Source organism: Miscanthus floridulus, chromosome 17, assembly GCF_019320115.1.
Source record: "Miscanthus floridulus cultivar M001 chromosome 17, ASM1932011v1, whole genome shotgun sequence".
Classification (NCBI taxonomy): Eukaryota; Viridiplantae; Streptophyta; class Magnoliopsida; order Poales; family Poaceae; genus Miscanthus; species Miscanthus floridulus.
Window position 1 is genome coordinate 99,709,361 of NC_089596.1, and position 24,676 is coordinate 99,734,036.

At 43.2% G+C, this 24,676-nt stretch overlaps 1 pseudogene; it reads right to left on the reverse strand.

The window, feature by feature from the left end:
• Window positions 1-6,693: 6,693 nt before the first annotated feature.
• The window catches only part of LOC136516778 (F-box/FBD/LRR-repeat protein At1g13570-like), a 29,263-nt pseudogene continuing 11,280 nt past the window's right edge, over window positions 6,694-24,676 (reverse strand).

The window sequence follows — 24,676 nt, forward strand, 5'->3', positions numbered from 1 at the left end:
TTACCCATTTACAAGAGAACTCGCTAGATTTATGCCTAGAGATCCTGCTTTAGGTCTAACAATGGTACCGGAGCCTAACTAGATGTAGATCTAGCCTATCGGAACCCTCTGTTTAGATGTAGATCATGTCAGGGGGAAAGAAAGAGATCAGATCCGTCCGGATCTGGGAAGAGAAGAGGGTCACCGAACCCTAACCCTAATCGGGTGAAGAACAGAGAAAAGAAAGGGCTCTCGGCACGCGAAGCCGAACCCTAACCCACGAATCAAACTCGGGGAAGAAGAATAGTGAACGAAACCCTAACCCTAACCAAACCTTAATCTCGATCCTAACCCCATTCCCAACCCTAAATCGGATAGATCCGAGGAGAGTAGAAAGGAAAAATCAAAGAAAAGAAAAGGGGAAGGGGAAGAGGCATACCTCGCCGTCGCACCGTGCTGCCGCCTCGTCGGCGCACGGGCGGGTGCTCGGGCAAAGGGCGTCGTGGCCAGGCTGCTCGACGGCGGCGTGCTCACCCGCTGGGGAGCGCGCGCACCGGTGAGAGGGCCGGCGACAGTGCCATCTTCGTCTCCGTGCCGTCGCGGGACCGAGACAGAGGAGGAGGAGAAGTGGCCAGGTCAGATCTATGGTTTTGGAGGGGATCAGGGCACCGCCGTCCAGACCGCTCGACGGCGGCGTGCTCACCCGCTGGGGAGCACGCACATCGGTGAGGGGACTGGCGACGGAGCCATCTTCGCGCTTGCTTTCACTCTGGTGCTCGCGGCTGCTGCGCTGAGGAGAGAACGGAGCGAGGCGAAGAGAGAGAGAGAGAGAGAGAGAGCAGCAGCAGAGAATGGATTAGGGTTTCCCCGGAGGCACCGTGGCGTCGGCTTTTATTTCAAGCGAAACGCGTGCGTGGCCATCGGATAAAGATGGACGGTGCAGATCGATCGGGCCAACGATCGGCCCAGGCGGGCGCGCGCGGCCGCGCGACTTTGGCGTCCCAGGCCCAGGTTATGGCCTAGGAGGCACAGCGCGCGTGCAAGCAGAGTGGGCCGGGCCGTTTTGCCGGCTGGGCTGAAGAACAGTGTTCATTTTGAATCAATTTTTTGTTTTTCTTTTTCCAGTAAATATTTATTTCCTGGAAAATAGATAAATGGCTTAAAGTAAATAGAAAAGAGAATTTTTCTATGGTTAAAATTCATTAAATTGAATTATTTTTCCGCTGCAATGTTAAAGTTAATGATTTTCTAATTAAATTCGAACCAACGGAAGAATTTAATTTGAAGAGTAGTCAATTTCAATCTATAAATTACAATATTGTTATTTTTTTACCAACGTTGATAATAACAATATTATAAGGTTTAATCATAAGTTTTTCATGCATTAATTCTATTTATGCCCAACAATGATGTAGAATTATTGTAAAGAACAGTTGTATGTTTTAATTTTGACCAACGTTGGAATTAAGACATGCAATTATTGTTATTATTTATGTTCTCACTCTATATGAATTGTGTTTTCAGGCAGATACAACTTGATGGGTTGTATTAAAGAGATCTCCACTGTCAAAGGTGACAACTACACGGAGTGGAAGAAAAAGATTGACCTGGCCTTCATCTTGGCTGAGGTGGACTGGATAGTCACCTCACCGTGTCCCACTGAGCTTATGACACCGGTGAGGGAGACAAATGAGGCTGATGTCGCTTGGGCAACTAGAGAGAAGGATTTTGCATCCTAAAAGATGTTCTATGACCTTGAGCATAGGAAGTGGATCACTACCAACAAGAAATGTTTGGCTGTGATAAAGAACATGATTGAGCCTGCTATTGTGGGCTCAATCCTAGAGTGTGACACAATCACCGATTACCTCGATAGAATAAAGAGTCAGTTCACTGGCTCTTCAAATACATGCTACCCAGCTGATAAAGCAGCTGGTGATAGAGATGTACTCTAAAAATGGTGGTATAAGAGAGCACATACTAAGGATGAGTAATTTGACATCCAAGCTAAAATCAATGGATTTGGCTCTAAAGGAAGAGTTCCTTATCCATCTAATTTTTGCTTTCTTACCAAAGAAATTTGACACTTTTGTTGTCAACTACAACATATAGCCCGAGAAGTGGGACTTAGAGAGGCTCATGGCTATGTGTGTGCAAGAGGAGAGAATAAAAGTTGTCAATGGTGGCACTATCAATTATGTGAAAGACAACAAGAAAAAGAATAATAATGCTAACTCCTCCTCAAAGTCAAAGGGAAAGAGCCCCATGCTGCATCAGCCTCAGCAGAACAAGTTCACAGTAGAGAAAGACAAGTGTCTCTATTGCAAGAAGACAGGACATTATAAGAAAGATTGTTCCGATTACTTAAAAATAATCATGGCAAAGAAAGGTGAGAATATTATTATATTCATAAATGAATCCCTGTATGCAGTATTTGAAATCTACTTAGTGGATTGACTCAGGTGCAACTGTTCATGTTGCTAATTCCTTATAGGGATTCCGTTCGACGAGGACTACGTAAAAAAGAGAAAGACACGTTAAAGTTGCAAATAGAGTCCGAGCAGATGTTGAAGCCGTTGGCGATCATTCTCTAGAGCTTGCTGATGGCTTCACACTTTTACTTAGAGATGTACTTTATGTTCTCTCTTTACAGAGAAACTTGATTAGTGTTTCATGCTTGGACAATGATGGATATGATTGCTATTTTGGAAATGACAAATGTAAGATAACATTTAATAATGCATGTGTTGGTCTTGCTATCTTACAAAATGAGCTTTATTTGTTATCACTATGTGATGATGTGAATATTGTATGCGATGATGGGAACGTTGCGTGCGACAATGAGAATGTATCCTCATCTGCAGATGTAAACAGAAAACAAAAGAGAGCCCACGATGCGTCGTAGAAATTATGGTACTGCCGTTTAGGCCATATTTTGAGGGAAAGAATAGAAAGACTAGTTAAGAATGATATTCTTCCTCCATTAGAGTTCTCAGATTTAGAACAATGCAGAGAATGCATAAAAGAAAAATATGTAAAGAAAATTAAGAAAGATGCCAAATAAAGCGTGAGATTTATACATATTATTCACACAGACATCTGTGGTCCGTTTCCTATAAAGAGTGTGGATGGTTATGATTCGTTCATAACATTCACAAATAATTATTCCTGTTATGGCTACATTTATCCATTCAAAGAAAGAACAGAAGCATTGGATAAGTTTAAGATATTTAAGGCAGAAGTTGAAAACCAACACAATTTAAAGATTAAGATAGTTAGGTCCGACCGTGGGAGGAGTACTATGGTCGACATACCCTATATGGCCAAGTTCCTGGACCTTTTGTAAGGTTCTTATAGGAGAATAGCATAGTAGCCCAGTATTCTACACCGAGCAAACCTCAACAGAATGGAGTAGTTGAAAGACACAATCGTACCCCGATGGATATGGTGCGCAGTATGATGAGTTAGTCCACCTTACCGTTGAGCCTGTGGATGGAGGCGTTAAAAACAACCATTCATATTCTCAATAGAGTACCAAGTAAGTCAGTGCCCAAAACACCGTATGAGTTGTGGACAGGAAGAGTACCCTCACTAAACCACTTACGTGTGTGGGGGAGCCCTGCTGAGGCTAAAGTATTTAACCCAAATATTGGAAAGCTAGATCCCAAAACAGTAAGTTGCCATTTCATTGGCTACCTAGAAAAGTCAAAAGGTTTTTGTTTCTACTGTCTAGACAGACATACAAAGTTTGTGAAAATGAGACACGCTGTCTTCCTAGAGGATGAAATGATGAGGGGGAGCATGGTAGCTCAAGAAATTAATCTTGAAGCGAAGCAGGTGTATGCACCCACTCCAATGATTCATGAGCCATTTTTCTCACTACCTGCTGCCGCTGTACCGACAGTGCAAGATACTGTGGTGCCAGCACCTATTGTTATTCCGCCTGTGGCAACAATGAATGACGATGAGGAACCTGTTCTTCAGGATCCTGTAGAACCTATTGTCACATATGAGGGGGAGCAACAACAGCCTCAAATAGAAGATGTGCCAAATGTGGAGGCCCCTAGAAGGTCTCAAAGAGTTAGACAATCAGCTATTCCTGCTGACTATGAAGTATACAACACTGAGGAATTTCAAATGAAGGATGATCCCACCTCATTTAAAGAAGACATGAGAAGTGATCATTCATCAAAGTGGCTTGAGGCCATAGAAGATGAAATAAAATCTATGAATGTCAATAAAGTTTGGGACTTGGAAATAATTCCTAAAGGAGACAAAACAGTAGGCTGTAAATGGGTCTACAAAACAAAACTTGACTCTCAAGGGAATATAGAGAGATATAAAGCGTGACTTATGGCAAAAAGCTTTACGCAAAGAGAAGGGATTGATTATAATGAGACCTTTTCTCTAGTCTCATATAAGGATTCATTCAGAATCATAATGGCATTAGTGGCACATTACGATTTAGAATTACATCAGATGGATATAAAGATGACATTTCTCAACGGGGACTTGGAGGAAAATGTTTACATGGCACAACCAAAAGGTTTTGTCATGGAAAGAAAAGAATGAATGGGATGCCGCCTAAAGAAATCTATTTATGGATTAAAACAAGCTTCAAGACAGTAGTACTTGAAGTTTGATCAGACAATAAGGAATTTTTGGTTTAAAGGGAATGTAGAGGACAATTGTGTGTATGCAAAGTTTAAGAATGGGAAGTTTATCTTCCTTGTCCTGTATGTGGATGGTATCTTACTTGCTAGTAGTGGTGTTAGTCTACTACTGGAGACAAAGAAGTTTTTGTCCTCAAAATTTGATATGAAAGATCTTGGTGAAGCTTTGTTCGTTCAAGGGATCGAGATTCATTGAGATAGAAGTAAAGGGGTATTAGGACTGTCACAAAAGGCATACATAGAAAAGATCTTAAAGAAAATCAGTATGCACAAATGTAGTCCCTCACCTGCTCCTATAGTCAAGGGCGACAGATATGGGGATTTTCAATGCCACAGGAATCAGTATGAGATCGATCAAATGAAACGGTTCCATATGCTTCAGCTATCGGAAGCTTGCGATATGCTCAAGTATGTACGTGCCCTGACTCGGCATTTATTACCAGGTTACTTGGCAGATTCTAGAGCAATCCTAGAACAGAACACTAGAAATTAGTAAAGAAAGTCTTATGTTATTTGCAAGGAACGAAAAGCCTCATGATGACGTATAGAAAATTAGATTCACTCCATATAGTGGGATATTCATATTCTAATTATGTGGGAGATGATAGAAAATCCACGTCTGGATATGTATTCACTCTCGCAGGGGGAGCTATTTTATGGAAAAGCTCAAAGCAAACCGTCACTACATCGTCCACAATGTATGCCGAGTTTGTAGCGCGTTATGAGGCAACAGGGCAGGTGAACTGGCTAAAGAAGTTCATAGCCGGTTTGAAGATGGTTGACGACATCTATAGACCACTTAAGTTATACTGCGATAATAATTCAACAGTACAGTATGCTCACAACAATAAGTCAAGTGGTGCTGCCAAACACATTAACATAAAGTATTATGTTGTGAAAGATAAAGTCCGGGATCATGTCATAAGTCTTGAGCATATAAGTACCAAAAAGATGCTCGTGGATCCGCTTACAAAAGGCTTACCACCCAACGTGTTCAGAGAACATGTAGCCATCATGGGTTTAAGGGAAAGCCTATAATTTCTGGACAAAAGAAGGCCCAAAGTTAAGTATCTATTTCAGAATAGACTGGTGTGTTGTAGTTGTTAAATCTATCGGCAATTGACCATGACAATGAAACATACTTTATGCGCTAATATGTAATGGAATGAACAAAAATAAATGATATGAAATTGAAAGAGGGTAGGAGATCAAGGGAGAGATTGTTAGATTGATCTCTAATCCCAAACTGGGCCCAATGGCCTAGTTGGGCCTTTGATCCGTGCCCTGATTGGGGATGCCCAGCCCACTATAGCTGGAGGGCCCCTGTCACACTACGCAATAAATAGAGGTGGGGGCCGGCGGCTCTGGGTATGAGGTTCGCCTGAGCTGAGCTCCCCACCGATAAACCCTAACCCAATCTAGTGAGGGGCGTAGCCAGTGACGAGATGCACCTCCACCACTGCACTGCGCCGCCATCGGTCTTCACCACCGGTCACCACCGCCCATCACCGTCACCGTCTTCATCGACCGTCGTTGCCCTCGCATAGACATTGACACAACGACCATGGCCGACGCCGCTGGATCGAAGCCCTATGATGGTTGGTAACCTAGCACTACTCCTCTCTCTAATCTCTATCTAGTGGACGTACTAGGACGTGTTACCCATTTATAAGAGAACTCGCTAGATTTATGCCTAGAGATCCTGCTTTAGGTCTAACAAAAGCAACTTAGAGAACACCTTCAACAACACTTACCAGAGGTGACGTGTTTGAAAGAAGCTGAGTTGGGCTTTCATCTGTAACAGATTATAGAGCAAATAGTTCGCATATCCCCAATCTTGTGTGATCTCTCCATCGTTGTAGAACTGAATGGATCATCACCTGGAATTCGAGCATTGTTTTTTTTGGGCGCAGAACTACAAACGCCAGTCACCGACCATCGTTTTCTGCCGAGGACATGTAATGGCGCCAGCATTAAGTGGCACAATGCAGCGCCGCGGCTATGAGCAGTTTCAGAGTCCAAGCAGCAACATTGTTGATGCAGCAACATAAATGACCAATTAACCAGGAAAAATAGGGAAATTAATCATAACATAGATTCTGCTCATTAACAGGAACGGGAAGAAACAAACAGGAGTATGAAATAGGGAGCGGCTTTCACTAAAATGTAAAGAAACATAGCGAGAAACAACACTCCATTGATCGGCTATTGCATGAGCTCAGCTAGGCAAGCAACAAGTTCTGGAGGACCAGAGGACAGCTTAGGGAAAGGATAACTGTATTTCTGCCCTGTTCTGCAGCACTACTTCAGCAGTACTTTTCAGCAAATGAATAGTGTTTTCCTCTCACAACAAATCTGCATAAGTATCAGCATAAGCCAAATTTCAGCGAAATGAATCACCGACTCAGGCAAGTTTGGAGGTATGCTTCATTAACCAAACGACACTAGGGGATATCAGGAAAACCCTACTAAACTAGTGGACAACCAATACCACGTCAGCTTCCTTTGAACAACACACAGAAATCACGCTGGTTCTATGCATGAGTTCATATGATCACATGATGAAAGAGAGAAAGAAAAACTATTTAGCGGAGAAAGCAGGTCCTGTCCCATTCAAGCAGCCAATCTTGCACTCAGCAATACACAGAAGATGCCACCTCATCTAATATTGTTGCACCAAACCTGCACAAGGAAAACAGTTTGTAAAATTACAGCAAAGCGGACATAAAAGCAGATCAAACAAAATACACAGAAACTATTGCATTTATGTATAATGATACTTTTCTACTAGAAACTCTTAAAAAGGTCTTATCAAGAAGAAACTCTTAAAGGGTTCCATAAAAAAGAAACCCTTAAACGGTCAGTGGAAACATTTGTGTAGTACTGACTAGGCAAACATCAGACTACCATTGGATTCCTGTAATGAAATGCTTTAGCTACTAAAATGGATTAAACGACATATTGTGTACACAGAAATGCTCTGTTCCCTTCTTCCATATGCTTCCATATTTTGGGCCTGTTTGGCAGGGCTCTGGCTCCTCTAAAAATGGCTCCGGCTCTGGCTCCTCTGGAGGAGCTAAAGCCGTTCTAGAAAACGTTTGGTAAAACGGCTCCTTCGCACTAGATGACGTGAACCCACAGTAAGGAGCCGCGCGAAGCTCATTTTTAGGCTTCTCCTACGCAGGCAAAAAATAGCTTCAGCTCTTGACCGGCTCCCCATGCAAAACCCTTTCCAAAACAGGTGTTTGGCACAGCTCCTGCAGGAGCCGGAGCTGAAACCACTGTAGGAGCCCTGCCAAAGAGGCTCTTTATTCCTCCAAGATCCAACAAGCTTTAATTAATATGAAAACTCAATAACGTGCCCCAATATGAAACAAAGAAATTAGTGAACATTAACGGGGCAGGCTTTGACTAGAATTAAGTTTGAATTCTACCATGAAAATGAATTATGTCGAAGTGGAAAGGAAAAGGAGTACTAAATAAAATCATGTAAAAGAAAATAAAGTAGCTAGCATCGTTGTATCTTTGAGCTAGATGGTAGTTCTATGATGGTTCCAATTGTAATACTTCAGCTAGCAGATGTCACTTAGCTATTTTTTATATCTTTAACCTAATTGTTTTGGATGTAGGTTGCTTGGTGCTACCGTTACGTAAAAGGGCTGGGGAAGAATCTTAAGGTTTAGAACGTTGGCTGAAATACTAATAAATTTGGTTCTATTCTAATAGAATCTAGAAGATTCATAAGAAATGCAGAGGAAAAAGGAGGTTCTGAACACTTTTGAAAAAAGGATCTCATGCATTGGAGACAATGTCTACCTCTTGGATGACAATTGGGTCAAGCTCTAAAATCTTGAGGAGGCCACAGAAAACTTCACAATATGTCAGCATAAATCTTATGTTCACCTTTCTTCGGTCAGACTTAACTTGTACAATAGACAAAAGTACATCATGTGAAATATACCACTAACTTTGACATGAAAAAAAATGAGGTACAGAGATCCATCGCTTCAAATAATAAATATATGTAAATTTGAGACCGCACATCAAGTTTCTTTACCTTCAAACAGGACATGAGCTTGAGCTGAAGCTCTTTTACATTTTAGTAAGTCAGTTAGTGAATCATCAAAATAATATGGGTGTCCATCAACATACAATGTGCGAAGAAGCCTTGCTTTAGAGAGCATAAGCTTCATAAATGAAATTTCATTTAGAAGCCAAGCAATATCAATCATTCGAACAACTTGAAGTTTGGCACACATGCCATCCGTCCATAGAGCATTTAAGAATTCCCAATCTGCCTCAAAACTCTGATCAATACCGCCCCGCAACTTCACCAAAAAAATCAGTTGTAATCAACAAATTGACCTTCAAACAGTGTAAATAGAGATATCCAAAAGGCAACATCCAGCATTACCTCTATTTCTAGGTTTTGAAGGTTGTGACAACTCCTTAGCAAGGTAAACATGAACAAAACAGGGTGCATTTCAGTAAAGTCCATAGATAATTCCAATTTCCAAGTTCTTCACGTTATAAAAGCTGAATGGAAGTGTGTCGGTGCAGAAAGTGACCAACTAGTGAATACTTGTAGTTTTGCCATATGTTGTGATCGGAGGTGGCCTAGCACTCAATGACACATGATTTATACTGGTTTAGGCAACGTACCCTACGTCCAGTTTGGGTCGGTCAGTAACTTTATTCCTGAGCCCAGGTGCTCGAAGTTTGCAATGGGGTTACAAACGAGATGGAGGAAGAAGGGGTGTACAGGAGGTCCGGTCGGCTCCAGTCAGAAGGGCCGAGAGCGACAGGAGCTACGCTAAGAGCTAAGTGTTCAAGCATGTGCTTGGAGTCCGAACCCGATGGTTCAGTGGTCGTGAGCTAGTGAACTTGATCGGTGCTTATTATCTTCAAGAAGGGCCCTCCCTTTTTTGGAGAGGGCGCGTCCCCTTTTATAGATAAAGGGGATGTCCTTACAAGTGAGAGGGTGAGGGTACGTATGCTTCTGAGCCTTGTTGCCCACGCCTACCGAGCCTTGTTGCCCACGCCGGTGGATACAAGATAATAGTAGGCGCCTACAACACTATTGATGTCACTGTTGAATGTCAGATGCATACGGGTGGTCGTGCTGCCTTTTTTAGGGATGGTGGACGTTGGTACCTGCAAATACTATTTGATGCCTAGAGGCATGTGAGGAGTCTCGCTATGTTCACCTGGTATGGTAAATCCTGGCATCCATACCGCTATCGATGCCCATAGGCACGTGGGGGGCCTTACCGTATGGGAGTTTTAGCGGCCCCTACAATACTGTAGAGGGAGATGTTGGCGCCTACAATACTATTTGTGTCAGGGTAGCTACAGAGTACTGTTCTATGTAGGGTATGGTCCCTGGTACAGTGGTTTTGACTTGTGAGCCTTGCCTTGCTTTTCTCCGCACGTCTTCTGGTTCCCACCGAGCGGGCGTCCCCGGTTGGATAGCTCTAGTCGGCTCTGAGTGTGCCGGTCGGAGAAGAGCGGTGAGCAGGGTTCCTATGAACCCAGGTTGGAGACGCAAGGTCGGAGTCGGAAGTGGTGTTTTGGGCCAGGCCTTCCGATCGGAGGGTCCATCCGGAGGTGACCGGAGTCGAAGCGAACGCTCTGGTCGGAGAGGTGGGCCGAAGTAGCCGATGAGCGGGCGATGTTCCTCTTCGGCCAGACCTTCCGGTCGGTGACTGGGCTGCCCTTCCGGCCTGTCACTTTAGACTCTTGGGTTGAGCCTTGGTGTGGAAGTCGGTCCCCGAGGGATCCTGGGTTTATGAACCCGACAGGAGCCCCCGAGCCCCCGGGTGATTCGGGTAGAATCGCCAGTGGGATTTTTGCCGGTGGGTGCGCGCGAGCGCACCAGCGGGTGTAGCCCCCAGGCGGTTCAGGCAGAACCGTCTAGGGGTTTCTTGTGTTGTTTAGTGGGGGAGTTTTTTATTTTGAGACGGAGTTTTGTGGTCCAAGGCATCATTGTGCAGCCGAGGCGGTTTTTAGTTGTTTTTTAGAGATTGGGTGAGAGGGAGCTTGTGGATCCTGGCGTCGGTGCGCGCCATGGATCGAGCAAGGGAGTCAATCAAGGGTTTTTGGATGAGACAGAGCTTCACTGATCCTGGCATCGATGCGCACCATGGGATCGGGTGAGGTAGTTAGTTTCATATGAGACAGGGCTCACTGATCCTAGTGTCGATGCGCGTCGTGGGATCAGGTGAGGTAGTTAGTTTTGGATAAGACAGAGCTCACTGATGCTGGCATCAATACACGCCATGGGATTGAGCGAGTTAGAGTCGTGTTTTGGATGAGACAGAGCTCACTAATCCTAGTGTCGATCCGCGCCATGGGATCGAGCGAGGGAGTCAGTCTTAGACGAGACAGCTCACTGATGCTAGCGTCGATGCATGCTGTGGGATCGAGCGAGTTGGAGTCGTGTTTTGGACGAGACAGAGCTCATTGACCTTGGCGTTGATGCGTGCCGTGGGATCGAGCGAGTCAGAGTCGTGTTTTGGATGAGACAAAGCTCACTAATCCTGGTGTCGATGCACGCCGTGGGATCAAGCAAGGGAGTCAGTCTTGGAGGAGATAGAGCTCACTGATGTTGGCATCGATGCACGCCATGGGATCGAGCGAGTCGATCAGTCTTGGATGAGACAGAGCTCACTGATGCTGGCGTCGATGCGCGCCGTGGGATCGAGCGAGTCGGAGTCGTGTTTTGGACAAGACAGAGCTCACTGATCTTGGCGTCGATGCGTGCCGTGGGATCGAGCGAGGGAGTCAATCTTGGATGAGACAGAGCTCACTGATGCTGGCGTCGATGTGTGCCGTGGGATCGAGCGAGTCAGAGGCGTGTTTTGGATGAGACAGAGCTCACTGATCCTGGCGTCAATGCACGCCATGGGATCGAGCGAGGGAGTTAGTCTTGGACGAGACATAGCTCACTGATGCTGGCGTCGATGCATGCCGTGGGATCGAGCGAGTCGAAGTCGTGTTTTGGACAAAATAGAGCTCACTGATCCTGGCATCGATGCGCGCCGTGGGATCGAGCGAGGGAGTTAGTCTTGGATGAGACAGAGCTCACTGATGCTGGCGTCGATGCGCGCCGTGGGATCGAGCGAGTCGAAGTTGTGTTTTGGACGAGACAGAGCTCACTGATCCTGGCGTCGATGCGTGCCATGGGATCGAGCGAGGGAGTTAGTCTTGGACGAGACAAAGCTCACTGATGCTGGCGTCGATGCGCGTTATGGGATCGAGTGAGTTGGAGTTGTGTTTTGGATGAGACAGAGCTCACTGATCCTGGCGTCGATGCGCACCATGGGATTGAGCGAGTCAGAGTCATGTTTTGGACGAGACAGAGCTCACTGATCCTGGCGTCGATGCGCATCGTGGGATCGAGCGAGGGAGTCAGTCTTGAATGAGACAGAGCTCACTGATGCTGGCGTCGATGCGCACCGTGGGATCGAGCGAGTTGGAGTCATGTTTTGGACGAGACAGAGCTCACTGATCCTAGTGTCGATGCGCGCCGTGGGATTGAGCGAGGGAGTCGGTCTTGGATGAGATAGAGCTCACTGATGCTGGCATTGATGTGTGCCATGGGATCGAGCGAGTCGGAGTTGTGGGGCGAGATCGGGGTCGCAGGCCCAGATGTTTGGAGCGCAGTCGGAAGCGTAGCCAGATGGGGCGAGATCGGGGTGGCAAACCTAGGTTTTTGGAGCACAGTCAGAAGCGTAACCGGATGGGGCGAGATCGGAGTCGCAAACCTAGGTTTTTGGAGTGCAGTCAGAAGTGTAGCCAGATGGGGCGAGATCGGGGTCGCAAACCCAGGTTTTTTGGAGCGCAGTCGGAAGGGGCGAGTTTGGGGTCGTAGTCCCAGGCTTTTTGTCTTGAGCCCCCGAGCCCTGTTGGGCCTTAGTAGGGGTCGGTGTGAGTTGTGTGCATTACCCCATCCTCGGTTCCTCACAACCGGAGGGGCTGAGTTTTATCGCTTGTCCCGATCGCTCGGGCTCGAGTGACGTGCTCGGTGAGTTCGCTAACAAGTGTGATCGAGTGGAATCCGGGTCCGTCGTTCATGATGGTGTGGCAGAACCTCCTAAATTATAGGACCCACATACACTTGTCACTGTCCAACGACCTTTGACAACAATGCATATGTTCCTGGTAACTTAAGAAGTCTGTCGGGTGTCCTCAGGGAACCCCGAATCATCCACGATTTCTGAGCAGGATCACGTTACAGAGTCATTGTAGTATTACAACATTTATTCAAATATTAGCACCAGAGTAAAAACAGCGGAAGTCTTATGATAACATAGTTTACAGACCAGTTGTTTCAAACCTTACAAACTAAGTTCGATAATTATTATAAACCATAGTAGTAGTGGAGTGGCATCATTAACATATACATAACACACAAAATAAACATCCTGCCCAAGGATCACACATTTACTTCTCATCGTCAGAACGAACGATAGTCATGCAGCACGATCCAAAACAGATCTGCTCATGAGGCTCACCTGCAACAAGGGTCAACGAACCCTGAGTACGAAAGTACTCAACAAGACTTAACCGAAATAGAACTGATAGAACTTAGGAATGCAGGCTCCGGGATTCAAGGTATGGCTTTAGCAATAATCAAAGTTCTTTTACGTAAAAGCTCTTTAACAAGATTCTTTTTATTAACATATTTGTCTTCAAAAGATCATATACAAAGCTGACATGATCCGTAATGAGATCATGAAACTTCATAACCAACACTTTCTCAAACCTTACTCAAATTCCAGTTATTATTACTACGATGATGAACAGTGAGTTGAGTCTCCATAATTGAGGAGCAACGACGATTCGAACCGATTAAAACCCAGCTGGGGATTCCAGACCACACGACATATGCAGGTCCCCGACCTACATATATCAACCTACTCCCGGATCCTCTAAGGCAAGAACGGGTCCGCGCCACCCGAGAATACAGTACTCCACCAATCCAGCCCATTGCCACGTGGGTACACGCTATTCCCACCATCTCTCCACTCCTAGTGCGCGATTAGCCATTCTCGTAATAGAATAGCTGAGTTTAGGCTTACCGGAGTATGTGGTTAGTACTACAAATTCTCACCTCATGCAATTCAACAACGGACGTGCCTTAATCGACACAGGCGGAAAGAACCCGCTCACAAGACCTCCATGTCTTGTGGCTCACACACACCGAGTCCGCCCGGTCTAGAATTATTACTCCACATTCCCATATCACATGATAACATAAGTAACTAAGGTTCCATTTAAAACTTGCAGGTGGCAGGTAGTCACCCAACTTCATCGTTCTACGCATAGCTAAGCAAGACTAGGCATATACAAATTTAAAACTGGTAATATGGTAAATATGGAATAACAAGGTTGGTAATGCACCAATTAGGCTCTTACTTAACTCCTAATCACTTAATGTAGTAACGGAAAGCAAAAGCAAAATTAATTTGTAAAACACAAGGTAGGGTTGTATGCATCCGGGGCTTGCCTTCGTTGACGGAAAAGTCCGATTCCTATGACGTCACACAAGTATTCGATTCGACCTCAACAGACGGATTAACCTCCCCAACAGCTTGATTAACTACCACATGTTCACCTTCGTTCACTACATGTAATAACAATGCCATGTTTAACATGATGCGGAATACGAAATATGATGCTCGATGATGGATACAAAAATTAACAATTTGAATACAACTTTCCTTCGTGGTACAGTTGCAAGTCAAACAAACTAAATCTTTTTCGTAACACATACGTCAACTGCCAAGGATCATTATCAACAAATGACCCAAGGTCATCACTCAATCCAAAATTTCAAACAAAACCTAAATCACTAAAGGTTACTATTTGCTTTTATGAATTAATTATTTAATTCAAAATTATGAAATAAATCAACTTATTCTAATTGAGCTCAAAATTTTAGTAAATGTTCATTACATAATAACTAAGTGGCAAAACAAATTTCATAATTTTTGGACAAGTAAATAAGCCTAGAAAAATCATGAAAATCCATTTATTAATAAATTGAGCAATTTTTATCACATTCAAAAATACTGAAAAACATTATTTCATATTTTGTTAAATGCTTTACATCACAGAGAAGTCACACAAAAATTTTCATAATTTTTGGAGCTCTAAATAAATCGACACAAAAATAACAAAAACAGACACTATTCATTCAAATATGAAAATAGAAAAATCCATTTGAACGCTGAGTCACTGACAACCTGGTCCCACTTGTCATCTTCTACCTCGCGCTTTGACCACGGCGACACGCGCGCTGACCGGTGAAAACTCACCGACGGCGAGCTCAACAGCGACGACCAAGGTACTGAAATGACCCCTACACCCCTACGCGTCGATTGGTGGCACAATCGGGACCAATTACAGCGGCGCATGAGCATGACGACGGCCATGGCGGACACGGCAGTGCGGCTGCACTACGCCAGCGATAGGAGCTCGGTAATGATGAAACAAACAACTTGGGTAGAACCAGGAGCTCACCCCGAACACACTGGAGTCGCTAGCCGAGCCTGAGAAGCAATGGAGACACGGTTCGACGGTCGCAGCGGTCACGGCGGAGCAAATTTCGACGACGACGATGCTCCAGCGACTGCGGTGGAGAAAATGGTCAATCAACCGGGCACAAAGCACCACGGCATCGAGGCGAAGCTGAAGCAAGAGTCAGAAATAGCAGAGGCTCACCGTAACGCGCTGGCCACGGCGACACGCACACAATGGTGGTGCTGCCGGCCGTGAAGAAGAAAACGATGAACGGTGAGTTCACGGCGAAATCAAGCGACTAGAGCTAGCTGGCTGGGTGCGCAAGGAACTAGCGGAGCTAGGACACACATCGCTGCGACGGCGCGGACGCTGGTTCGACGGCAAAAGCTGGACGGAGCTACGGTGGCGGTGACTGGAAAACAGAGGAAAGGAGCGGGGGCAAACGGCGACGGCTCTGGTTATAAAGGATGGCCAGGAAGCTCAAGGAAGCCACGGCGAAACCATTTCCCTCGCCAGCGTGATGCCCAGACGGCCACGTGCGTGACTGGAAGCAAGCCGAAGCTCGTCGGCGGTGTAGCGCAAGCGGTGAACACTGTTCATCCAAATTACAGAATTGCCATTTGCCAAAATTCACAAATTACTCTCAATTTTTCATAACAACTCAAAAATCTCCAAAAACAAAAGTTGTTCAAAATCAAAAGTTCTACAACTTTGCTTTTATAACCATCTTCTAATTCGGTCTAGATTTTGAAATGATCTTTTAAATTCAAATAGGGGATATTTAACGAATTACGCCTTTTTGAATTACTCAAAATTTTTCTAAACAACTTGAAAAACTCCAAAAATAAACTTTGCTTAACTTGCCAAGCTCTATACTTTTGGTTTTGGACCCAACCCCAAAATATGCTTAGATTTTGAAATGGATTTTCATGGTAGGATTTAAATGTTGAAAAGCGGGGTTTTCTCGAAAAAATTCAAAACCCAAACAAACTTTGAACTTGAGTCAAACAATACAATTCAACACTCATTATACAAATGTAAACTTGTTTTAGTAAATGCATATCAAAGTTTTCACCAAATGCCAAATGCTTTGCAATGCATATGATGACATGTCAGATTTTAATATTTAAACACCCGATGTGTTACAATCCTTCCCCCTAAAAGAAATCTCGCCCCGAGATTCAAAGCCATAGGGTAAGTAATGGAAAAGAAAATATGTCAGTCTAAAAACATCCAAAACTTGCTTATAAAACAGCTGAGGTTCCTTTACAAAACACAACTTGTAACAACCGAGCTCAACTAACATTATTCTATTTTATATTGACGCTAGAAACTCTGGATACTTTTCTAACAAGTAATCTTCTGATTCCCAAGTAGCTTCCTCTTCTGAATGTTGATTCCATTGTATTTTATAGAACTTGATTATCCATCTTCGAGTAACATGGTCTTTCTGATCTAACACTCGGATATGATATTCGAAATAAGTTAAATCCGGTTCTAGTTCCACTCCTTCAACTTCAACATTCTGTTTAGGCACTCGGAGACACTTCTTCAATTGAGAAACATGGAACACATCATGCACAGCTGCGAGATGTTCAGGTAATTTCAAGCGATATGCTACTTTTCCATACCTCTCCAAAATTTGATACGGTCCAATGTATCGGGGTGCCAACTTTCCTTTAACACCAAAACGGTTAACTCCCTTCATTGGTGATACTTTTAGATATACAAAATCTCCTTTGTTGAATACCAATGGTCTCCATCGTCTATCCGCATAACTCTTTTGGCGGGACTGAGCTATCTTTAGATTACTCTGTATTTGCCTAACCTTGTCTTCTGTTTCTTTCACAAGGTTAACTCCAAAGAATCTTCTCTCTCCCGGCTCAGACCAACTCAATGATGTTCTGCATCTACGACCATAGAGTGCTTCAAATGGAGCCATTCTAATGCTTTCCTGATAACTATTGTTATATGAGAACTCGGCCAAAGGTAAGCATTCATCCCACTTAGTGGAATAGTTAAGGACACAACACCTTAACATATCTTCAAGTACTTGATTAACTCTTTCAGTCTGTCCATCAGTCTATGGATGATAAGCTGTACTATATAGAAGTTTGGTACCCAATGAAGAATGCAATTGTTTCCAAAAATTGGAGATAAACTGTGTACCCCTATCTGACACTATGGTCTTTGGTACACCATGCAAACTCATGATTCTTGCTAAGTACATTTTGGCATATTGGATCGTAGGATATATTGTCTTGACTGGAAGAAAATGCGCTGACTTAGTGAGTCGATCTACAATAACCCATACTGAGTCAAATCCCTTTGATGTCCTGGGTAGACCAACAATAAAGTCCATACTTATGTCCTCCCACTTCCAAGATAGAATAGGTAATGGTTGTAACTCACCAACAGACCTCAAATGTATAGCTTTCACCTTTTGACAAGTATCACACTTTGCTATATATCTAGCAATCTCTATTTTCATTTTAGTCCACCAGAATCTTTGCTTTAAGTCATGGTACATCTTGTTACTTCCTGGATGGATAGATAACCTAGTAGCATGTGCCTCATCTAGAATTGACTGCCGCAACTCAGGAACTTTTGGTACCACCAGGCGATCCTTGAACCACAACACATCTTCATCATCTATGCTGAAGCATTTTGCTTTCCCATTCTTGACTCTTTTCTTGATATGGGCTATACCCTTGTTTTCCTTCTGAGCAGCAATAACTTGATCTCGAATAGTGGCTTCTACAATTATGTTGGTCAAACTTCCCTGTTGAATTACTTCTACATTCAACTTTTCTATTTCTTAACATAAAGTCAAACCCATTGTTTTCACTGCCAGACAATTACAATAACTTTTGCGACTGAGAGCATCTGCAACTACATTTGCTTTACCAGGGTGATAATGTACTTCCAAATCATAATCCTTAATTAGTTCTAACCATCTTGTTTGTCGCATGTTCAACTCTGACTGAGTAAAGATATACTTTAAGCTCTTGTGGTCTGTATACATATGGCACGTATTACCAAGCAGGTAATGCTGCCAAATCTTCAGAGCATGAACCACAGCTGCTAACTCTAAGTCATGAGTCGGATAGTGTTCTTCATGTTGCTTAAGTTGCCTGGACGCATAGGCAATGACTCGGCCTTCTTACATCAACACACATCCAATACCAATACCTGAAGCATCACAGTAGACGTCAAACGGCTTCTCGATATCAGGTTGGGCTAATACTGGTGCAGTGGTTAACAGTCTCTTCAAAGTCTGGAAAGCCTCCTCACAATCTGATGACCAGACAAACTTAACTTGGTTCTTCAATAATTCAGTTATGGACTTTGATATTTTTGAGAAATCTAGAATAAACCGACGGTAATACCCCGTCAATCCCAGAAAACTCCGAACTTGATGAACTGTGGCCGGCGGTTTCCAATCAAGCACATCCTTCACTTTGCTAGGATCAACTGCAACTCCTTCGGCTGACAAGACATGTCCAAGAAATTGCACTTCCTTAAGCCAAAAATCACACTTGCTAAACTTGGCATATAGCTGATGTTCTCTCAAACGGGTCAGAATAATTCTGAGATGTTCCGCATGTTCTTTCTTATTCTTGGAATATACTAAAATGTCATCAATAAACACCACTACAAACTTGTCTAGCTCAGGCATGAATACTGAGTTCATTAGATACATGAAATGAGCTGGAGCATTTGTCAAACCAAAAGACATTACCAAGTATTCATATAATCCATATCTTGTGGTAAATGCCGTTTTGGGAATATCTTCAGGCTTTATCTTGATTTGGTGATATCCTGATCTCAAATCTATCTTGGAGAAAACTTTGGCTCCGACCAATTGATCAAAAAGCAGATCTATCCGAGGTAATGGATACTTATTCTTGATGGTCACTTCATTCAAGGGACGATAGTCAACACATAACCTCAGGGTCTCATCTTTCTTTTTCACAAAAATTGTCGGACATCCCCAAGGTGAGGAACTAGGTTGGATAAACCCTTTCTCAATCAATTCTTGTAACTGAGTCTTCAACTCGGCCAATTCCTTAGGTGGCATCCTATAAGCTCTTCGAGAAATCGGAGCTGTTCCAGGTTGTAACTCTATGTTAAACTGTACCTCCCTATCAGGTGGTAGACCGGGTAAATCTTCAGGAAACACATCCAGAAATTCACACACTACCAGAATATCTCTAATCTCTATGACAGCAGTTGCACAAATCTTGCCCACTGATCTTCTTAGGGTTGGAAGTTGGATGAGAAGTTGAGAATTACTATCAGGCAAACTTACTCTTAAGGTCCTATTCAAAACATCTATAATAGCCTTATGCTGATACATCCAATTCATTCCCAAGATTACATCTATATCCTGATCCTTAAGGATAATCATGGTAGTGGGAAAAATATGCCCACCCAGGTTTACGGGTACCTGGTATACCATTTCCTTAGTACACAGACGTCCCCCGGGCGACTGTATAAAGAAACTTTCCTTTGTTGCCCAAATTGAAATTTCATGCTTCACGACAAATGTTCTATTGATGAATGAATGTGATGCGCCAGAATCAAAAAGTATAACTACAAGGTGATTGGCAACAGGAAACATACCCATCATCACTGGCTCCCCTTCCGGAATTTCTCCAGCTTGAATATAGAACACCCATCCTGTCTTCCTCTCATCTTTGCCCTTCTGAGCATTTTGATTGGGGTTCTTGTTTGGTGCCTGACTCTGTTGTTGATTGACAGGGGTCTTCTGATAATTTTGATTAGCCTGCCTAGGATATGGACATTCCCTGGAAAAATGACCAGTCCTTCCACAATTGTAGCACGGATAGTTGTGACCCTGGGATGTTGGAGCATTGCCACCAGGAGCATTGGTTGACTGTGAATTCGGATAGGTGATAGCAGGACAAACATTTGACTGTTGCCCAGCTTGGAACTACGGCGGACGATAAGGAGGACGATTATGATGTACTGGATGATAAATCACCCTCTGCCTCTTCTAATTTCCCCCAAAAGATCCAGACGACATACTCTTTTTCTTTTTGAGCTCCTTATGCTGCCGATACTTTGACTCTGAAGCAATTGCAATATTTACTGCCTCATGATAAGTGACATTGGTGCAAGTTGTCATCATTGTTTGCAGCTTGGTATTCAAACCTCTCATAAACCACCTCTTCTTCTTGGCATCAGTATTAACATGTTTGGATGCATATTGTGACAGGTGATTGAATCTTCCCACATACTGCATCACTGTTTGATCTCCTTGTTTCAAAGCAAGGAATTCATCTAGCTTCATTGCCATCACTCCTTTAGGGATATAATGGGCTCTAAAGGCAGCACGGAACTCAGCCCAAGTTATTGGAATGCCAGCTGGTTGCATAGCCACTAAGTTTGCCCACCAAGCACTTGCTGCTCCTCTAAGTTGCTGGGCGGCAAACGCAGGTTTCTGATACTCCATGCATGGAATAAGGTCAAATTTCTGCTCCATGGTTCGAAGCCAGTCATCAGCCACCAATGGTTCATCTGCCTTGGTGAACACCGAGGGTCTTGTGTCTATGAAATCAACATATGTGGCCTCCTGTCTGTTATGGTGGCGTCCATGGTTTCCGTGCATCTGATTCTGATTACTCTGAGCCATCTCATGAAGCAAACGAGAATTTTTGGCCATCACATTGACAAGTGTGGTTATAGCATCAGCTAAATTTATTGGAACTGGTGGCGGATCTGGAATACCATCCTCATCTTGCGAAGTTCCAGGAATATATGAACCCCGCGTACGACGCATCTGCTCATAACAAACCAAACTTTATTCACACGTCTTTATTGAATTGTACCAAAACTTACTCTAGACACATTACATAGAGTATACTAATGTACAAACAAACCCACGAGTACGACAACAAAACTACGTACTTAACTAGAGCTACTATTATACAACTCTACTCTTTTCCTCAATTTCTTCAAACTTCCGGCTCGGTATCCATTCCGAAATTATTACCGCCTTCATCATCACTTTCATCGATCATTACTAATTCTTCAGGATCTTCTTCCTCTTCCTCTCCCGATTCATCATCATCGGCAAGGATGACACCGGGGTCCATGGCATCAGCTTGAGGCTCATGATTTGGATTTAGTAGATTGCTAAGCCTATGAACTTCCTCATGTAGATAAGTATTATGTTCTTCTAAATCTTCTACATAAAATTCTAGCTCATGAGTTCTAGCTCTAGCTACATTTTCCCTCTGCCAAGCTTCATTTCTTCCCTCCACCATATGAACCAACATACGTTCACAGTTCCTATGCGCGGTGGTGAGATGCCTCAATTGACCCTGTAATTCTCCTATTTGTATAACATCCAAAGCCCTATCTCTAGTAGATTGTGCTAACTCTATAGAAACCCTCAGTATCTCTGCCTGGGGATTAGGCCTAGTACTGCTACTGCTAGCACCATCATTTTTAGGGGCAAGTTGGTGACGAGGAACTCCTCTGGGTCCGGTGGACTTATGGGGCGTCATCTTGGCACGAGCCATACTGTAGGAAACCAATTTAATCCAAGTGAGACCATTTGACCAAAATCCAAAAAGTAGCTAAAATGGATTACATTCCTCAAACCAGACTCACTACTCAACTCCAGACTAAGAGGTGAAGGAAGTAACGAGTAAATTATTCATGATGCATGAATCGTTCTTACGAACAAAAACATCAACGTTAACACTGCACGTAAATAACATTTATTTTTATATAGGGCATAATAATATTACTACTCCACCACACAAAACCTTTTTAATCAAATAAGGAATGGTGAGAAAGAAATAAGATAAGTCAGAAGCAATTTAGACTAAATTAGCAAGTTAAATTTAGTCATTCCAAATCATTTTGAAGTTTTTGTAAAACAATACAACAAAAACCTTGTAACGATGCTCTGATACCATTCTGTGGCAGAACCTCCTAAATTATAGGACCCACATACACTTGTCACTGTCCAATGACCTTTGACAACAATGCATATGTTCCTGGTAACTTAAGAAGTTTGTCGGGTGTCCTCGGGGAACCCCGAATCATCCACGATTTCCGAGCAGGATCACGTTACAGAGTCATTGCAGTATTACAACATTTATTCAAATATTAGCACCAGAGTAAAAACAGCGAAAGTCTTACGATAACATAGTTTACAAACCAGTTGTTTCAAACCTTACAAACTAAGTTCGATAATTATTACAAACCATAGTAGTAGTGGAGTGGCATCATTAACATATACATAACACACAAAATAAACATCCTGCCCAAGGATCACACATTTACTTCTCATCATCAGAATGAACGATAGTCATGCAGCATGATCCAAAACAGATCTGCTCATGAGGCTCACCTGTAATAAGGGTCAATGAACCCTGAGTACAAAAGTACTCAACAAGACTTAACCAAAATAAAACTGATAGAACTTAGGAATGCAGGCTCCGGGATTCAAGGTATGGCTTTAGCAATAATCAAAGTTCTTTTGCGTAAAAGCTCTTTAACAAGATTCTTTTTATTAACATATTTGTCTTCAAAAGATCATATACAAAGCTGACATGATCCGTAATGAGATCATGAAACTTTATAACCAACACTTTCTCAAACCTTACTCAAATTCCAGTTATTATTACTACGATGATGAACAGTGAGTTGAGTCTCCATAATCGAGGAGCAACGACGATTCGAACCGATTAAAACCCAGCTGGGGATTCCAGACCACACGACATATGCAGGTCCCTGACCTACATATATCAACCTACTCCCGGATCCTCTAAGGCAAGAACGGGTCCACGCCACCCGAGAATACAGTACTCCACCAATCCAGCCCATTGCCACGTGGGTACACGCTATTCCCGCCATCTCTCCACTCCCAGTGCGCGATTAGCCATTCTCGTAATAGAATAGCCGAGTTTAGGCTTACCGGAGTATGTGGTTAGTACTACAAATTCTCACCTCATGCAATTCAACAACGGACGTGCCTTAATCGACACAGGCGGAAAGAACCCGCTCACAAGACCTCCATGTCTTGTGGCTCACACACACCGAGTCCGCCCGGTCTAGAATTATTACTCCACATTCCCATATCACATGATAACATAAGTAACCAAGGTTCCATTTAAAACTTGCAGGTGGCAGGTAGTCACCCGACTTCATCGTTCTACGCATAGCTAAGCAAGACTAGGCATATACGAATTTAAAACTGGTAATATGGTAAATATGGAATAACAAGGTTGGTAATGCACCAATTAGGCTCTTACTTAACTCCTAATCACTTAATGCAGTAACAGAAAGCAAAAGCAAAATTAATTTGTAAAACACAAGGTAGGGTTGTATGCATCCGGGGCTTGCCTTCGTTGACGGAAAAGTCCGATTCCTACGACGTCACACAAGTATTCGATCCGACCTCAACAGACAGATTAACCTCCTCAACAGCTTGATTAACTACCACGTGTTCACCTTCGTTCACTACACGTAATAACAATGCCATGTTTAACATGATGCGGAATACGAAATATGATGCTCGATGATGGATACAAAAATTAACAATTTGAATACAACTTTTCTTCGTGGTACAGTTGCAAGTCAAACAAACTAAATCTTTTTCGTAACACATACGTCAACTGCCAAGGATCATTATCAACAAATGACCCAAGGTCATCACTCAATCCAAAATTTCAAACAAAACCTAAATCACTAAAGGTTACTATTTGCTTTTATGAATTAATTATTTAATTCAAAATTATGAAATAAATCAACTTATTCTAATTGAGCTCAAAATTTTAGTAAATGTTCATTACATGATAACTAAGTGGCAAAACAAATTTCATAATTTTTGGACAAGTAAATAAGCCTAGAAAAATCATGGAAATCCATTTATTAATAAATTGAGCAATTTTTATCACATTCAAAAATACTGAAAAACATTATTTCATATTTTTCTTAAAAGCTTTACATCACAGAGAAGTCACACAAAAATTTTCATAATTTTTGGAGCTCTAAATAAATCTACACAAAAATAACAAAAACAGACACTATTCATTCAAATATGAAAATAGAAAAATCCATTTGAACGCTGAGTCACTGACAACCTGGTCCCACTTGTCATCTTCTACCTCGCGCTTTGACCACGGCGACACGCGCGCTGACCGGCGAAAACTCGCCGACGGCGAGCTCAACGGCGACGACCAAGGTACTGAAATGACCCCTACACCCCTACGCGTCGATTGGTGGCACAATCAGGACCAATTACAGCGACACATGAGCATGACGACGGCCATGGCGGACACAGCAGCGCGGCTGCGCTATGTCGGCGATAGGAGCTCGGTAACGATGAAACAAACAACTTGGGTAGAACCAGGAGCTCACTCCGAACACACTGGAGTCGCTCGCCGAGCCTAAGAAGCAACGGAGACACGGTTCGACGGTCGCAGCGGTCACGGCGGAGCAAATTTCGACGACGA